Source organism: Dunckerocampus dactyliophorus, chromosome 5, assembly GCF_027744805.1.
Source record: "Dunckerocampus dactyliophorus isolate RoL2022-P2 chromosome 5, RoL_Ddac_1.1, whole genome shotgun sequence".
NCBI classification, from domain to species: domain Eukaryota; kingdom Metazoa; phylum Chordata; class Actinopteri; order Syngnathiformes; family Syngnathidae; genus Dunckerocampus; species Dunckerocampus dactyliophorus.
In genome coordinates, this window is record NC_072823.1 from 3,907,143 (window position 1) to 3,926,869 (window position 19,727).

Sequence of the window (19,727 nt, forward strand, 5' to 3'; positions counted from 1 at the left end):
GGACCACAGATGACCATTATTCTCAGTCATGCTATCTGACATGATATGGGAGTCTTTGGGACTCTGCGGTGGTCTGTGGTGACTGATAAGCAGTTTGGGGAATTGATTTGTTCTAATTAGGCCTGTTTAGTGCCATACGACTGCACAAATGAAGTCATTAATCTTGACATGACAAGGCGTGGGAGTAAAGGCCAATTACCCTCAAGAAAGATCAATTCCTATAACATTTTGAGGTGAAGGGTGTGTCTGAAGGTTAACATTTACACCCACACATTGGGGGAGAAAACAAGCACAATCGTCTAAATAAATGTGAGGTGTACACCTACCTACATGCAAGAATCCAAGTAAGTGTGGCTATGGGGTTGCCTCCAGTCTACATGGTCAAAATGAAGAGACTGGGATGAATGCTCCGTGATAGCTAAGTGAAAGGCCTCCTCGTTTGGATAAACACAGAAAGCGAGCAAAGTTACTGTAGATTTTTTTGAGAAGCTTTGCGTATTTGTGTGGAAGTTTGGATGAGTCATGTATGGATGAGTTTGGATGTAATTAATTAGTTATAGATACAATACAACAAGGGAACGGCAAATAAAAAAGTGAGGTCCAAAACAATCAGTTCCAGGAAGCTGGTCAGCATCTTTATTAACTGTACAGGCAAATAGTGATGGGAACGTCGGCTCTTTTGCAGGGTTATTTGGGCTCAGCTCCATAAAAAGAGTCGGCTCTTTCGGCTCCCAAACAGCTCCTGAGATTGTTTTGTTGCTTAAATTTATTTCTTACCAAAATACCTTCCCCAATGCTAGCCTTTGACTTATTATGTCTTGTGATCACTTATCATGTCTATTAGATTAGGTAATACAAGTACAAAGGTGACTATAGGGGTGTTATTTCATTTCTACAGGGCTCTAATAATGTTAAAGAATGTTTTTAGAAGGTGGTAAACAAGTTTTCTATGTTCTAACTACAAAAATATTACATTTATTAATATTGAATCCTACTTCGCGGAAATTCACTTACCGCAGTTGGCTCTGGAACCAGTTAACCGTGATAAACGAGGGACGCCTGCACAGTGAAACAACAAAACATTACCCAACAAAATATAAATGAAATGTGCAAAACTAAAAGAAAAATCAGCACCCAGGTAACAGTTAAGCAAAGATCGGCATTCAGGAAAACAAAGTGCCTCTGCTTTTGTTTCCTGCTGCTCATTCCCCTCACTTTCCCAGCGTGCTTGCTTGTGCGTGTAACCCCTCCCTCCCGCCCTTCTACACACAAATTCACATCAAAGAGCCAGCTCCCGTCGTTCACTGCAACGAGCCGTCTCAAAGAGCCATTTCGTTCGCAACCGACACATCACCAACGGCAACAGCAACGTTGTAACATTATCAACAATCATACGAATCTAAGGATATACAGACGCCCGTTTCCACCACTAAAAGAAAAAAAAATACCCAGGTAAGTCATAATTATGAGAAAAGAAAGTCATAGTTCTGAAATAGGAAAATCAGTCTTATGAGATAAAAAGTCATAATTATGAGATAAGAAGTTGAAATTATGAGATAGGAAAGTCAGAATTGTGAGCTAAAATGTCCAAATTATGAGATAAAAAGTCATAATTATGAAATAAAAACTTGCAATTATGAGATACAAACTGCGCATGTGCCAAGTGCCATGTGACAATGGCTCCAGTAAAGAAGTTCGCACATGCGCGGTTCGTATCTCGTAACTTTGTCTTTTTTTATATCTCCAAATTATATTTTATCTCATAATTTTTTTCCTTTTTTATCTCATAATTATGGCTTTTTATCTCATAATTTCAACTTTTTAACTCATAATCATGACTTTCTTATGTCATAATTAATTTCAGGTATGTACATCTAGATCGGATAGAAAAATAGCACCTTCATTTTTCATGTGAGCAAAATAATTGCTGTTTTTGTTGCCTAGGTGTGTCTTATTGCATTGCTTAGTCGATCAATACATAGCACCTTCAGATTGGTTGGCGTAGGTTTTGCCTGTGTAGACTGCATTTAGAGGTGAAAACAACATGAAAACCAGAGATCTGTCTATGGGTGAAAAACAAGCAATTGCGAATCTGAGAGCAGATGGAAAATCAATCAGAACCATTGCACAAACATTGGTCATAGCCACCAGAACCATTTGGAATGTTCTGAACAAGACATAAACCATTGTTGTACTAAGTAACAGACGTCCAACAAGGAAAACATCAGCAGATGATGACAGAAACAGAGTGAGAGCTGTAAAGAAGGACCCTAAAACAACTTGGGGACATCAGCAACAACCTGCAGAGGGCAGGATTGAAGATGCAAACCACTCAACAGCAAGAACAATTGGAAAGCCAAGCCAGGAATTGGCCTCACTGTTCCAGTATTACTGGAGGGCACTGTCCCGATTCTTATTTTATTATTCGTTCATTTTCTACGCTGCTTGTCTTCACTAGGGTCGTGAGAGTATGCTGGAGCGTATCCCAGCTGACTTTGGGCGAGAGGCGAGGTACACTCTGGACTGGTCGTCACCCAATGGCAGGGCACATATACACAACCATTCACCTCACATTCATACCTATAGACAACTTAAGAGTCGCCAATTAACCTGACATGCATGTTTCTGGAGTGCGGGAAGAAGCCCCAGTACACGGGGAAAACCCACGTGCGCACGGGGAGAACATGCAAGTCCACACAGAGATGCCCAAACGGAGATACAAACCCAGATCTTCCAGATCTCCTGACTGTGTGGATAAAATGCTAACCACTAGCCCACCGTGCGGCCCTGTTTCATTATTGATGTTTATTATTCATGTTGTTGTTGTTGCTTTACCTCCTCTCTGCTTAGCAGCCATGACATGGAGGGTAAGTTCCATTTCTACTTCTATAAACACAGTCACGCTTATCCATCTGCACTGGCGTCACAGCGTAGAAAATCTGCACAGTTTTGCATGCTTTAGAGCAGGGGTCCTATAAATATTGTATTTATAAATAAGGAATCCGACTTTGTGGAAATTCACTCATCACGGTCGGGTTTGGAACCAATTAACCGCGATAAACGAGGGATTACTGTACATGCACAAACAACAGCAACTAGTAAATGTAGGCTGAAGCCAACAAAGCCGCACTGTGGATGTGAGTCGCGCAGCTCATACAGTAGCTGAAACCTGACTAACTCGGGGTTCTCCACTTAGACCTGCTTCCCTTTGAAGTCAGGCGGCATGGCCTCTGTGACCCGAAAGTCTGACCCTACCGTGGAAGTTTACACTAGAAGAAAACCAATCCCGAGTGTTTTCAGGGAGGATGGATGTGGATTAGATGGGAATGTGTGCTGCTAGGTGTGTGTTTGAAAGAGAGACAGTGCAACAGGGACAGAAAGAAGCACTGATGAAAAAAAAAAAAAAAGGTAAAAAGGCGCCAATTAGAGACAGAGAGCCCTTTTCAGTAAAGGCACAGGATGTAGTATTATGAACCTCCAAACATTTCTCCAAGTGAAACCCCATGGTGAAAAGAACTGAGCCATTTTGTTTCCCGGTGTTATTCCTTCATTTTCAGCTCTGAATATTCTTGTGTTATGTGGTGGATGACTGAGGAAGCTTGGGAATCTCTTGAATGTTCACATGTGTGGGTTTTTTTTTTTTCTGTGGCATATCGAATTGAAAGTAAACTTCCCCTGATAAACAGTTTCCAGTTCAGGTGACCGTTGATGAACTTTGATATGTATTGTCATCAGGATGCTGGTGTGTGCCGTAGTGAATGGACAAGGGCGTGTGATTGTGCTGGAGGAGGAAGCGCTCCTATGACTGAAAATACAGTGCAACCTTTACATTTGAATGACCTTGAAAGCGTACGTTATTTATGATTAGACTACCATTTTTGAGAAAAAGTGCGACCTGGGGCCCTTTTGCGGCCTGCAGCACATTCCAAAAATATGATTCAACGAGAAACCTAGAAAAAAAACAAAACAACAGAAGCAAAATTGAAAAAAAAAAGCAGTAATTTTACAAGAATAAACTCAAATAATTAAGAGAAAAAAGTTGTAATCTAACGAGAAAAAGTCAGCGTTTTACAAGAATTCACTCATAACATAGTGAGGAAAAATAATGTTGTTTTGGTAGTGAAGAGGTGAAATATTAAAGAAAACATGCATTTTGCATGTTGCAACATTATGAGAAACAAACAACACTAAATAAAGTTGGCATTTTTGCAAAATTAGGTTTGGGAAAAAGCTATGATATTATGGGAGTGAAGTCATAATATAACGTACAAGAAAACAATTCACAAAGTTGAAACAGTTGGGGGGAAAAAACAGCTGCAATTTTACAAGAATAAAGCCAAAGTGTGACAAGAAAAAAGTTGTACTCTAACAAAAAAAGGAGCAATTTCACGAGAATGATCTTGTAATATTATGATTAAAAATAATGTCATTTTATTAGCATAGAGTTGAAATATTTAAGAAAGAAGATGTTTCTTTTTAAAAGTTGTAATATTATGAGAAACAAACAAAGTGAAACAAAGCTGTCATTTTAGGAAAGTTTGATTGGGGGAAAAGTTACAATACTAAATTATACGTATAATTTATGGAAATAAAGTCATGATATTGCAGGACGAAAAATTACAAGAGGAGAAACAATTGGAGGAAAAAAAAACAAACAGAAAAAGAAGATGCATTCAACAAGAAAGCAAGAAAAAAAGCAGCAAAATTATAAAAATCTGCAGTAATTTTACAAGAATAATTGCAAATATTAAGAGAAAAAAGTTGAAATCTAACGAGGGACAGTCAAAATTTGACCAGAATTAATTATATCATTTTGATAACATGGAGTTGAAATATTAAAGAAAAAATATGTTCTTTTTCCAAGTTGTAATATTATGACAATTAAACAAAACGAAATAAAGGTGTAACTTTAGGAAAATTTGGTTGGGGGAAAAAGTTATAATATTATGGAAATAAAGTCTTAATATTATGGCAAGAACAATTACAAGAGGAAAGTTGAAACAGTTGGAGGGAAAAACAACAACAGAAATGGACAAAGCAGCTGTAATTTTACAATAACAAAGTGAAAATATTAAAAGAAAAAAGTTGTATTCAAAAACAAAAACAAAGAGTAGTAAGTTTATGAGAGTAAACTTGTAATATTATGAGGAAAAATAACGTCATTACGGTAGCATAGAGTTGAAATGTTAAAGAATAAATATATTATTTTTGCAAGATGTAGAAACAAACAAAACTAAATAAAGTTGTGGTTTTTGGAAAATTAGGTTTGGGCAAAAAGTTATATGGAAATGAAATCAAAATATTATGGAAAGTCATACAAAGTCATATTAGGAGATGAAAATTTACAACAAGAAAGTTGAAAGAGTTGGGGGGAAAAACACAGCAGAAATGGGAACAAAAAATCGTAATTTTTACAAGAATAAAGTCAAAAGATTAAAAGAAAAAGTTGTATTCTAGCCAGAAAAAAAAGTTAAACTCGTAATATGAAGAAAAATAATGTAATTTTGCTGGCATAGAGTTGAAATATTAAATAAAAAACATTATTTTGTAATTATTAGTAATTTTGTGTAATATTCTGAAAAACAAAGCAAAGTTGTAATTTTTGGAAAATTTGGTTGGGGAAAGTTATAATATTATAGGAATAAAGTCCAAAATATGATGTGAATAAAGCCACTATATTACAAGAAGAAAATGTATGTAGAAAGTTGAAATACTTGGAAAATGGAAAAAAAAAAAAGAAAGAGCAAAAATGGGTTAAAAAAGAGCAAAGACCTGAGTTCATACTAACAACACGCTTTGTTAACTACGTCACGAAGCTAAGGTGCAAGTTTTTCCTTGAAATATATCACGTCTTTGCATGTCTAAACGTTGCTTTACAAAATATCAAAGTGGCCCTTGCATCCTTTCAGTTTTCAGGATGTGGCCTTCGGTGGAGAAATTGTGGACACTCCTGGTCTAACCTTAAAACAAAACAGTTGCTGATCTCTGGTCCAAAGTCAAACAACTAACTACCATCACTAAAGCCAGTGGGATGGAGGAAACCGCTTATGGACGAGGATGGAAAGCAACAAAAACTTCATTCTGACCGGCTGGGGGGGGCGTGCGCCGGCATCCTACTCCCTACCACCCCCACGATCAGCCATCTCTGGTGGTCAATGACTTTCAGGTGCTCCACCACATCAGAGAAGACAGGAAGAGGAGGAGGAGGTGGAGAACACCAGAGGAGGATATCCAAAGACAACACACGTAAGTGGTGAGCAATAACACAGGCCACATGCCTGCGAACCACCTCTGTGTGCTCTACTGTGGGGAAGAATACCCAAAACTTGCAAATGTGAGCATTAGTATCTTCATCAGGGCAGAATTGTTGATGTAACTCTTGTGTTGGATCTCATTAGATTGTGTGGTCCGTCTGTGTGTTTGATTTCAAGAAAAAAAACAAACATGTACTTACGGTATCACACAGCAATGGTCATTCTTATTAAATCCTATAATATGAGGAGGTGGTGTGGGGGGGGGGGGGGCTTCGCTGCTTTAACATCACGTGGGAAGCTGACGTAATAGATATTCGTCAGAAAATCTGTTCTGCCATCTAGCGATAGAAAACGACAACAACAGCTTCTGCAACAAGAAGCGCAATACAGTTTGTAAATAGCACATCGGTTCCATCCTCTATTTAATCTGGAATAAGACAAGCATTGGACAATGGATGGATGGACAAGGATTCATATTATTCTAAATATATTTATACAGTATATATTTAGAAAATACAATTGTGTGAGGGCTATTATGCTCCTTCACCCGCGTTTAAGAAGAATAAAAAAAAAATCTAAATGTAAATCAACAGAATACACTGCAGTGTACTGTTACAATAATTAACCAAGCTACTTTTAAGTGTGAAAAAGGCTTATAGTTACACTGCCAAAATACAACTATACTGCACAACTACTTTCCACCGCTAGGGGTCAGCATTGTCACATATATAAAGCAAACGCTGTCGCTTAAAAATACAATTTACCTTCTGGAATGATGAAGTCATTTTTAATTAACTATAAAAAGGTTTAAGGCAGCATAGCAATATGCTATGCATTGTCGTGCTTCTGGACCTTTTGGCTCCAATATTACCTTGTGGCTAGTCAATGACACTGGAAAATAAATAAATAAACAAACAAACATATATAAGTTTCATCACAAAATCTGAGTTAACATTGAGAGCAAGAGCAAACGTATGTCATATGTAATTTATTCTTAGGACGTTAAGCAGGTTAATGTTGCCAAACTGTTAATATAAGCAAACATTATTTGCTTCCAACCCATTCAGCAAAAAATAAGCTTGCTGATTGCATGTTTATTGAACAAACCAAGTCAAAGTCAAAGTTCATAAAGTTGCAAATGTAACCGCACCATGTGTGTTTTAAATTGATGATGGAGAAAAAACAAAACTAATGAAGGCCTCTGGCGGAATATATTACCGGAACCGCGTCAAGGTACAAATCACAAACACGCCTAATGGCTGCAATATAACTTACCTGATGATTCTGACTTGGCGCTCATGTATTGCATGTGTAATGTCCCACAGTGTGTGGCCTGGCACAATCATGACCACTTTATTCCACAGAAAATAAATTGTCTTTATTTCTCAAAGCCTAGAAAAATACAAATAAATCTTACTTGTGGATTCTTTTCATAATAAAAGCTAAACATTTCTCATAACCACACCGTAGAATGATTTTTAAAAAGGAGATCCCAGGCTGTTTGTGCCTTCAACGGTGGTGTGAAAATGTGTATGCCGCCACCCCTTGCTGATTTCTTATTTTTGCATGTTTGTCACACTTAAATGTTTCAGATCATCAAACAAATGTAAATATTAGCCAATGACAACACAACTGAACACAAAGTACAGTTTTTAATTGAAACACTTTATTATTAAGGGAGGGAGAAAAAATCCAAACCTACATGGCCCTGCGTGAAAATGAGATTGCCCTCCTGTTACAAGATAACTTGACTGAGATTAATTGAGATCTATCAGTCTGAAAATGGTTATAAAGACACTTTTAAGCTTTGGGACTCCAGCGAACCACAGTGAGAGCCATTATCCACAAATGGAAAAAAACATGGAACAGTGGTGAACCTTCCCAGGAGTGGCCAACCAACAAAAATGACCCCAACAGCGCAGCGACGACTCATCCAAGAGGTCACAAAAGACCCCACAACAACATCCAAAGCCTCACTTGACTCAGTTAAGGTCAGTGTTCATGACTTCACCAAAAGAAAGACATTGGACAAAAACGGGCTGCATGGGTTCCAAGACCAAAACCACTGTTAAACAAAAAGAACATTAAGGCTCGCCTCAATTTAGCCAAAAAACATCTTGGGAAAATACTCTGTGGTCTGACGAGACAAAAGTTGAACTTTTTGGAAGGTGTGTGTTCTATTACATCTGGCGTAAAAGTAACACCGCATTTCAGAAAAAGAACATCACACCAATAGTTAAATATGGTGGTGGTAGTGTGATGGTCTGGGGCTGTTTTGCTGCTTCAGGACCTGGAAGACTTGCTGTGATAAATGGAACCATGAATTCTGCTGTCTACCAAAAAATCCTGAAGGAGAATGTCCGGCCATCTGTTTGTGAACTCAAGTTGAAACCAACTTGGGTTCTGCAGCAGGACAATGATCCAAAACACACCAGCAAGTCCACCTCTGAATGGCTGAAGAAAAACAAAATGAAGACTTTGGAGTGGCCTAGTCCAAGTCCTGACCTGAATCTTATTGAGATGCTGTGGCATGACCTTAAAAAGGCGCTTCATGCTGGAAAACCCTCCAATGTGGCTGAATGACAACAATTCTGCAAAGATGATTGGGCTAAAATTCCTCCCCAGCGCTGTAAGAGACTCATTGCAAGTTATCACAAACGCTTGATTGCAGTTGTTGCTGCTAAGGGGGGCCCAACCAGTTATTAGGTTTAGGGGGAAATCACTTTTCACACAGGGCCATGTAGGTTTGGATTTCATTCATTCAAGTTTCATTTAAAAACTGCATTTTCTGTTCAGTTGTGTTGCCATTGTCTAATATTAAAATGTTTTGATGATCTGAAACATTTAAGTGTGACAAACATGCAAAAAAACAAGAAAGGAAGGAGGCAAGCACTTTTTCACACCACTGTATGTAATACGTGTCAGCAAAAAGCTTGCATATTTCGACATTTATCGAGTTAACTTGATCTCCAAAAAAAAAGACGTTATATGGAGCCTTCTAATTTTGAAAGCCAGAATGGAAGAGTTGATGTACAGTGGCATGATAAAATTTGCAAACTTTTGCACCACAGAATAAAATGAATGTTTCATGAGCAAATGAAATTCACTTTTGCTAATACTCCTCCTAGCCCACATGTGTCACTGTTGTGTCATGAAACAGCCATGGCGGCTGAAGGTACAAATTATTGTCGGACATTTCTGTACTGTAATTAAACGTTTGAAAGCCAATGCACGCCAACTAACGTAACATCTCAACGTGGATATTGTTTTCCTACATTTCTACGCAGATTACACAGAGATCTATTCCACTATCATGCGCAAAGGATCCTACGCCACAACGGGCTACGTTTCTACATTGCAGATTCATGAAAATAGTTATATATATACTGTAAATAGTTTCATACCTGTCAACATTTGCACTTGAAAGTCAGGGAAACTATCCAGAAAGTAAAAGGAAATTCTGGGCTTACACCCTCACCTATGGTCATGAGCTTTAGGTCGTGATCGAAAGGACAAGATCCCGCGTACAAGCGGCCGAAATGAGTTTTCTCCGTAGGGTGGCTGGGCTCTCCTTAGAGATAAGGTGAGAAGCATTGTCATCCAAAAAAAACTCTGCACTGAGAGGAGCCAGATGAGGTGGCTTGGGCATCTGGTCAGGATGCCTGCCAGACGCCTCTCTGGGGAGGTGTTCAGGGCACGTCCAACCGGTAGGAGGCCTTGGGAAAGAGCCAGGACACGTTGGAGAGACTATGTCTTTCAGCTGGCCTGGGAACGTCTCGGGATCCGCCGGGAGGAGCTGGATGAAGTAGCTGGGGAGAGGGAGGTCTGGGCTTTTCTGGTTAGGCTGCTGCCCCCAGAACCCAACCTCGGATAAGCGGAAGAAGATGGATGGATGTAAGATGAGACAGGCAGAAACACCGAGTGTAAACACTCGATGCGCCGCCAGGAAGCGATTATTACGCGGGAAGCGGAGTAGATGTACGTGGTGCCATGTGTGCGTGTGTGCGTGTGTCACCCACAGCCGATGACTGAGCCACTCCGTCGCAGGTGCACTTAGGGTCACTGATATTACAGTACATAACACCTTCTAAACGCCTTATATTTGCATTTTCCTTCATTTAGCCATTTTTTGATTGAAAATGCTTAATTTGGGCCAAGAATACATACAATTTGTTTATCTATGCATTTTTTGACTAATAGGCCATATTAACCACAGAACAGTGTTCATTAATTAGTTTATTAGTGGAAATCCGCGATAGAGGGAGCGACGTTCGAACCGCGAGGGACGACTGTATAGCCTCATTGGAGGGAGAGTGAATACAAATTAAACATGTGCAGGAGATCGATCGGTGCCGATTTCCTTTAGTTTTGCGGGCTCGGCCATTGGCCGATCCTTACACATGAAACTGATCTCATCCACTGATCTTCTCGACCTCCGCAAAAGGTCTGAAAGTCAGCCACTGTCTCCTTTTGCTCTGCCAGACTGACAACTAGCAATCACGCTAAGGCTAAAGCAAAAAGCTAAAAGGAGCAAAGGGCCAGGCAGCGTCCCGCTGTTAGCACTTATGAACAGTGAAAAGAGCAAAGCTACTATGAGGAAAATTATGGAGTTCATGGCATTGGACGACCAGCCATTTTCGGTCGCTGTGCACTTTTTGGTAAGAGGCTCAAATCAAGACTGCAGTGGAACCTGCCATGCAAGTTTTGTTTGGTTTTAAAATGTGAAAAATAAAAGACTAAAAGGAACTGATGTAATTTTCAAGTAAGTTTTTTAAAGTTCAATTCTCTAAACGTTTGATTTATATCTGAGAGAACTACCTCATGTGCAGTTAAAACAACAAGTTTGTCTTGTTCCATGCATATTGTTGAATGTTTTTCAAGAAAATAAGATTGGAACGTTGAAGGTGTATGTTGTTAGTTATTAAAAAACAAATCAGTATTGGCCAAAATCGAAATCGGAAGGTCAGGCTTTTTCAAGATCGGCAATTGGCTAAAACATTCTAATCGGTGCACCCATAATGCAAATATTTAAATCTATTCTTCTTTCAACTACCGATGTTTGCTGTCCACTCTGATTGACGCAGTAACATGCTGTCTGTATAAAGGTTCAGGGGCCACAAGTAGGCGGCTCATGAGAGGCCCTGCGCTAGACCATTAGTGACCTCACACGATTGAAAAAAAAAAATCTTCAATTGATGAAGCGATTTTTTTGGAGGGGGTCTCAAATCGAACGCGCAAGTTACAACTTTTAGGATGTATGCTAATTTGATGTTTACACACACAGTTGCATCGGGTGTGGTGTAAATGTATCCTGCTCTTATTGTTGTTCTGTCTAACATTTCAAGTGTGCAATCTGGCATACTGGCGATGTTCTTGCCCCAATCATTAACTGCTGACATTGTTTCACATGAATGCAATAATGTGCTTTGTTCGTCTTTCGGTGACGTCTTTCTTGCGATTTGCCACTTTACCACTACACGTAAACAGCACGCTAATTCTGTATTTCTCACACAAGGACAGAGGGGAGCGCAAACACGGATGAGTCATTCTCATTGAAAGTGGCACCAGTGCAGCACAACAGCATTGTGCGTTTAAACCCCGGCAAACCACCAAAACACAGCAACGCTGGCAGTTGCTGTGACAGGAAGCAGTGACGTCAGTGTGCTGCTTGCTTATCTGCCGCAGCATCTTCGACTGTAAATAAACTTTCATCTCATCACTTCCGAGGTGTCTTCATTCTTTGAGATGACTGACAAGCAAGCAACGTTTTAGATTTTGGATTAAGACTGTTTCTAAGCGGTCATGGCGGTCATGTTATTCTCTGAAAGTAGAGCAGCTCTGTGAGAGTAACCATGCAAAACCACAACGCTTCATGTGAGCTCTTGCAACCTTTTGCTGTAAAGATGTGCACTTTATGAAAGGTTTTTAAACAAGGCTTGGAGCGAGGCAGGGCAGTTTTGTAAACATGCTCCAGAACCCTCCCCGTCTCTCTTCAATTGCCATTGTTCACTCACAACACAACCCAGGTTTAATTAAGCCCTAAATGTGCCACACACACTTGTTAAGGTAAAATGATTTACCGTATAAAATGTATCCTCACCATTAATACTTGATAAAGTCCGATGATCAGTGAACAGATGGAATCGGAGACGTAATCGTTTCTAAACCCACTTTTATATAATCCACACTGCTAGCGTGTCGTAACGACGTACGATCATATAATAACTTGTGTCCACCTCGCAGCTGGATTGACTGTCGAAGATAGTGCTTCATTCACATCTGCAACTCACAGCACACAGCTGTGGTGCGTTCAAGGGCCGCTGAACAAAGACCAAAATCTCAATGCTTGACAAAAAAACATTATCAGTGAAGCACAAAGCAGAGGAGTGGACTGGAGACACACGACTTGGACTCGACTCGAAAGTCAAAGCTTTTAACCCAAGTGAAATATTCTCTTCTTTTTCTTGTTAGCCTCTTAATGAGCAACCTGTATTAATTAAAAAAAACTCTAGAGGAGTCAGTGCCTCACCAGACATGCATGTTGTGCATTTTAATGTTTTTTTATTATTAGCAGTAGACACACGCATGACTTCCAGATAAGCATAATTATGTCTCGCTCTTTAATGAAGCGCACGTGCTGTTCACAGCTTGTAAAGTGTAGCAAAAGTAAAACGACACGATTCCACAAAGCTTACATTGATTCAGTGCACTGTCTCCAATATAAAGCTGATGGGGTCGGTGTGGTCTAAAGTATGGAAAGTATGCATCTGAGGGACAGTTTCAGCAGTGAATAGGTACTTTTATAAACATTATTATAAATAAAATGTTTACATTGGTTGTTTGGATGCATTTTACGCACAGTGTACATGTGTTAAAAACGTGATAATAAACAAAAAGTGGAGATTCAGGCTTTTCATCATAGAGCACCGATTTGCTGCTAGGTCTTACTCAACTAAACAAAATTTGCACAAATCTGCGAACAAAAAGAAGTGTTATGCTGGCATCACACTGACATTGAGTGAGGGGTAGGAAGTGTCCCCTGCGATAAGTGTCTACTCGTTAAACAAAAACAGTGCAGCCCAGCCTTGGCAAGCAATACTGCCAAGGAGAAGCCAGAACCGAGAGACCCTCTTATCCTCATTCAAGTCTCCTTTTGGGAACACTTCGCCTTCCCGGTGAAATAGGTAAGTGGACATAGACAAGTGGATGGGATGACAGCATTGTTCAGCATACATGGGGAATGGGACTACCAGCTGCAACTATTAATGCACTTCTGGCAAAAGGAACTATTTTCCATCCAACCATTTTCTATGCTGCTTGTCCTCACTAGGGTCGCGGGTGTATGCTGGAGCCTATCCCAGCTGACTTAGGGCGAGAGGCAGGGTACACACTAGACTGGTTGCCAGCCAATCACAGGGCTCATATAGACAAACGACCATTCACACTCATACTTATGGTATGCACTTTGGAGTCTCCACATCACCTAACATGCATATTTTTGGAATGTGAGAGGAAACCGGAGTACCCGGAGAAAAACCCTCGCATGCACAGGTAGAACATGCAAACTCCACACAGATGACCAAATGGAGATTCGAACAGAGATCCTTCCCAATCTTCTATTTATGCAGGTTTCTAAAACCTGTATCTCATCCTCCGTATATTCAGGCTTAAAAGATTTAATTCTGGGTCGGCATTCCTCCCAAAGTAGTTCTTGTGGGCTATATAGCAAGGTCAAGGTCAAGGTAAACTTTATTATATTTATTATGTTTGTTCTACAGCCAGCAGTGTGACACGGACACAAACCAACAATAAATACAAAATTAAAAACAAAAATAATAAAAACAACACCAACATTACAAACAGTTATTCAGGAGAATAGTGGCTAACGGAACCAAATAATTCCTCATCCTATCGGTCCTATGTACATTTAGGAACACGGTATCAGCGACCCGGTGGAAGTAAGCTGAACTTATCATGCAGCGGATGACTGGGATCAACAAGGACTGATCAGGCGTGTTTCATATGCTGCCTCTGATACAACACATTTAAGTCATTTAGTGTGGTGCCGGCAATTCTGCTGCACACTTTAGTGATGTCCTGCAACCTGTTCCTGTTTTTGAGGGTGAGCAGCCCAAACCAGCTGATAAAGCAAAAAGTCAGCACTAATTCAATAAAACAAGGATTAAACATTTTCATAAAAGTGTTATCCACTTTAAAACTGCGATAAAAATACATCTTCTGATGAGCTTTTTTACATACCGCATCCACCAGAGCCTCGAATGTCAGCCTGTGGTCCAGCACCATTCCAAGATATTTGTACTGCTGAACCACCTTAACAGCCTGCTTATCAATGACAACACTACAGGGCCATGATCAGAGTCATGCGCTCTCTATGCTGTTGTCGACGGATGTACTGTAGCGTTAGTTGCTATGCACTCTGTGAAATCATGTTATCATGAATGTGCCTGTTAGTAACTGTTACTACATGGTTACAGCACGTATATAAAACACTGTTGGAGGTTTTAGAGGACTGTAGAGGTGAAATAGGTGAATCCCTGCTATGTACATAGTTAGTGAAAAACTGCCAGCATGAGGCGGCTATCTAGAAGGCACAGAAAAGGGAAATACACGTCTGTTCTTGTCTCATTTAGGGATTGTGTATGAACTTTTTTAAAAAGAGTTGTAACGACAAGCCACTCAGACAGTCCTATTATAATGTTAATTGTGAGCGAAGTATGGGTCAGGCTGAACGCAAGGAAGACTGAGGTCATCACGTTCAGTGCCCCTGGACAGGTGCTACAATAGAATGCTTCGGGTGGTACTAACATTGACCAGAACGAGCATATTACCAACAAGCGTCTACACGGAGAGCTACCAAGGCTGAGTGACAAAGTGGCATCTAAGAGGATGAAACTGGCAGGTCACTGCCATCGACATCTGGAACTTCCGGCGAGCATGCCGGTGCTCTGGAAGCCAACTCACAGGCACGACATAGAGGACGTCCCACGACAACGTACGTGGATGTGCTGAAGACGGACGCGGGAGTGGAGAGCTCTGTCGAACTAGCGGGCTGTACAGAGAATCGACGCAAATGCGCAATTGGACTCTCCGTTGGCGAACACAACTGATGGTGACCTAGAGAGAGAGTGAGCGAAAGCGAGCGCCAAATCTAAAAAATGAAAAGGTAGTGGCAAATCCTTCTCCAAATTTAATAAAAATAAATGAATGTACGGCAAACCCTGCGTACTGTCACACCCCTAACAATTACTGTTAATCTGTCCTTTTACACTTAGACTTTGCTACCTAGTCACAGAGCCAGAAATAGCAGCCAGTGTTTCATAGGTCAGTGACTTTTGGAGATGATAAATACTCACCATGAAGTTACTACTAATAACTACTAGTTACACTTTAACAGGAGCAGAAAAAAAGACATAGGCCAACAAACAGGCAATTAACTCAATACTGCAAACAGTACAAAGCAGAAATGTACTCTTTCATTGTGAATGTTGTATTTTGCAAAGACATTTCTGTGAACTCATAGATGCATGTGCTGTTGTGACAGCATCATTTTTCTGCCAAAACTCTAAAGCTGAAAGGAAGTTCTTCCCTCCCCCTTTCTTCCTCAGCCCCTCCTCGCTGGGATGGGCGTGCTGAGGGAATCTCACAACATGCATGTTGATGTTCAGCAGCTAGAGTTGTGCCCACATCCGTTCAGAATATAAACTTTTGTAGCCTGCAGCGGGTGGCTCAAAGAAACAGTGGGAAAGAGAAGTGGATCCACGATGCAATTGTATAGAGACCCCAACAGTGAAGACTGGGTGAATTTACATCAAAAGTCATATGTTTTAACTTCCATCTATCCATACATCCATATTCTTCCATATTCTTGTCCTCATTCGGGTCACTGATAAGCCGGTAAGAGACGGCTAAACTCTGGACCGTCAATCGCCAGTAAGTCACAGGTACACACAGACAAACACACATTCACACAGTTTAGAGTCTCCATTTGGGAAGAAGCCAGATGATCTGAAGAAAACCCAAACACATACGGGGAGAACACGCAAACTCCACACAGAGTGGTACCAATGGAGATTTGAACCCAGATACAGAACAGTATTTACCACTTGGCCACTGTGCAGTAAGTTTGGCATCGATCCAATACCACGTGAATAATAAATACATGGCCGGTTTAGCTGATATCAGTACTGATACTTTTTACTTGGCAAGTTCATTGAATTATTTTGCCTTTAATTTGTTGATGATGATAATTAGATAATTAGAATAAAACAGGACAACATTTTAACATTTTAAATTTTTTTTAACAGTGTTAGGAATGGAATATTTTCCTTCCTTTTCAACATGTCTTGTTCGAAGCATATATAAAATATAAAATGTTCATAATATTTCCCTCAAGACGATGAAGGCTTGTTGATAGCAGTGGGAAAATATTCCATTCTCAAAATAAATTCCAATATTCCATTCCTAAGAACAAACTAATTTAACAAAATATAGCAATATAAGACAATATCACAATCACGACAGAATGATAAAATGATTCCCTTATTCTATGTTATCGCATACAATTGATTGAGCAAAATATTCCAACATTGTAAAGATATTTATAATAATATAACAATTATTATGTTGACATTTTATTTAAAAAATATAAATATAAGACGCATAACAAATTGAAAGTGCTACTGTATTGTACTGTTTGAGTTTGAATTCAATGACCAAAAAAAATAAACAACTGAACTGAAAATATGTACACAAAAGCAAAAATAACCATTGGCTCTCATTCAAATCCTTTGGCTTTTAGCCCCAAAAGCCCTCCTGTGTCCAATAAGTTATTCTCTAAGTTTGTAACCCATATAACAATATATACATATAACAATATCAACAATGTAACAATATCAACAAAACAACACACATATATTTCTGAAAATGAACACAGAACTGAAAAACATCGATCTAATCTCGCTAGTATTGATCCCACACTGATACTACCCACTACATTATCAATACTATTGATCCATTCATTTCAAAACTGGCAACAATTATCATGCCTTTCTCTAACTTTTCTACTACTTCTATCACTTTCTACAAACGTTTCTACTGTAAAAAAAAAAAAAAAAAAGCTTATCAACTCAAATTTAAAACGACACCACTCAAACACGTTTCACATGCGAACAGAATGTTTGTAATGACAGATCAGTCTCAAACAGACTGATATTCAGTGACACCATCATTTGCAGTCTCAATGTCATAACACCAATTAAAACCCATTTACTCCCGACAGACCACGTAATCAGGCACAGAAACACTGATTATCCTCCTGGTAAAACTAGCAAACGACCTAAACAAAGACATGCACAGTGACACGTGTGTTGTTCTACCATGATAATATTTAAGGTGCAGCATTATTATTCAACTGGAAATTTGACTCAGAAAACAAAACAAACGTTCTGTAGCTCGGGAACTTCAGCTCGTGCCTGTGACATTTAAACCACTGCGTCGTCATGACACCACACAATTTAGTACTTCGACTTTAATATTTTCTCCTCTTTGGTTTGGACAACTACGTCTCTACGACTTCTCCACAAATGTCACCCTGCGTGTCAGCTGTTTGCAGTAGCTTTGCACCAGTACTTCCACTACTACGAGAGCGCGCGCGCACACACACACAGTACAAGCGGTAAGTGCGTGCAAAACACGTAGTTAACTCACCTCTTGCGTCCATTTTGTGTCACTCGCGTGAAGCACCTTCGTCTTTTTTCGTGTAAAACCCAAACGTCGAGCTTGAAACCAGCGTGTCAGGCTTGTTTACAACTTTTCAGCGTGAATCGTGATTGGTCTGATATGAGTGTAGGCCACGCCCCCATAACTGCGTCACTGGGCTGACACAATACTGCTTTGCTTTCCTCCAGCCATTGCTTTAGAAGGAACCGAAACAGACAGAGACACATTTAGGGAGGAAGTCGACAGTTAAAAACTACTCCCAACGACGTCGACGCGTCATATTAAACGTCATCGAAATAATGAATATGCAATCTCTTACGCCTTAAATGAGCTACAAAAAGGTATTCATAATAATTCTTATAAAAACTTGGTTATATTCTTAAAATATAAAGTACTGTAATATCTGTGACTTGTGTCTGGGCCTTTAAGGGGCGCGGCTTGGGAAGTGACGGTGCGACGTCACGAGCAAGAGAGCTAGGCTGAGTGCTAGCTGAGTGTTAAGGGGAGTTGGAAGAGTGTGGATGTTGGCATGGGTTGTGGCCTACAGCAGCCTTTGTGTGAATATGCATTGCTGCAGTGTTCTCCGCTGTTAATAAAGCGATTGAAGTGCATCGGCGACGTGAGTCTGTCCTTCTCCACAACCAGGGGCATTACAGTACTATCAGTCAATCCATTTTCTATACCAGTGGTTCTCAAATGGGGGTGCTAGTAGCCCTGGGGGTACAGTTCTTGAAGTCACTCCAGGGGGTACACCAGATACGCAATCCTCCAAACCCGACGACTCAGTTATGACTTATAACTCGATGAGTTATACCACCAGGCGGTGGTTGGCCATTGTGGTTTGTAGGTGACATTTTTCAGTGATTTGGGCCATTTCCAGTTCTTTGGGGAATAATATAGCATTATGCAAATGTACATTTATAAAGATAACCTCAATTTTGGTCAACGCTGAGGCGTTACTGTGCCAATATATTTATTGTTGTAGTTTGCAGTGGTGTACAGTAGACATGCCTGTATTATGCTGAACGCAAGTCCATACAATACTGTTTTAAGACATGCTGTTATTGTTCCCCCTGTGATGAATGACTTTCTTCAGGCGACTCAATGGCTAAAACAACCTCAAGAGTTATAGCGTCACCTGTTGCCTCGGTGTGCATTTGACAACCTGCGACTGTGTAGTGATTTTAGAATGTGTCCCGAGAATATGTTTTGGAATTTGTTATGTTTCAGTATAGGGTCACCAGATGTCGTCTTAACCCAGACATATCCAATTTTAGTTTATGTCTTTTTGGGAGCAAGGATTTAAATCATTTGGGATGTCATTACCTCGGTCGGCATGCATTCTTCTGCTGTACTGTGGCGGCCGTTCCCATTTGCACAGTTTAACTGTATCATCAGTGAATGGTTAAAATAAATTGATATAATTAGTAATGTCTATCCTGCCTTTCACAGCGGAGCCTTGGCTTTCTAATGTTTAACATCCCTAAATCATTCTGCTAAGATGTTTGTAATGCAAACCTTCAGGCAAGCAAAGCATGTGGTTATGAAAACACAGCTATTCATACCTTTTAGAACGTGACGCAGATACTCCAGGGGCTGAGGCTCAGTTATCTTTGCATGGATTGCCATACTGTCTGTACAAGTGAAAAGGCTCAAACTGACAACAAAAGTGTAAGGCAACAACCATTTATGTTGTTAAATAGCCTTGAAGATTGATGAAATATTTGGACAAAT

The 19,727-nt window shown here is 39.9% G+C and overlaps 1 protein-coding gene across 2 annotated transcripts in view; it reads right to left on the reverse strand.

The window, feature by feature from the left end:
* ccnd2a (cyclin D2, a) overlaps positions 1 to 18,072 on the reverse strand; it is a 205,026-nt gene extending 186,954 nt beyond the window's left edge. The window contains exon 1 of one of the 2 annotated variants that reach the window (XM_054775443.1): positions 17,982 to 18,072. The gene's annotated coding sequence lies outside the window, so the exon portion shown is untranslated. The remainder of the gene's footprint in view (positions 1 to 17,981) is intronic. The other variant, XM_054775444.1, reaches the window with a different exon arrangement.
* Positions 18,073 to 19,727: the final 1,655 nt, after the last annotated feature.